The sequence below is a fragment of the Pterocles gutturalis genome, unplaced genomic scaffold (assembly GCF_000699245.1).
Source record: "Pterocles gutturalis isolate BGI_N339 unplaced genomic scaffold, ASM69924v1 scaffold717, whole genome shotgun sequence".
NCBI lineage: Eukaryota > Metazoa > Chordata > Aves > Pterocliformes > Pteroclidae > Pterocles > Pterocles gutturalis.
In genome coordinates, this window is record NW_010109825.1 from 2,363 (window position 1) to 2,612 (window position 250).

The window sequence follows — 250 nt, forward strand, 5'->3', positions numbered from 1 at the left end:
TGCGGCTGGAGTGCCGGGAGGAGCTGGCGCGCGAGGATGGGCAGCCCCTCTTCATGTGGTGAGTGCCGGCAACGGCACTGGTGACGTGATGGCACCGTAAGAGCACCAGCACCACACCAGCACCAGCATTGCACCAGCGTCAGCACCCCACACCACGCAATAAACCCACTCTGGTGGCCGTCCTGACCATCAGCCTGTCCTACATGGTGGGGACGAGTGGCATCACTGTCGGCATCTGCTCTACCATTGT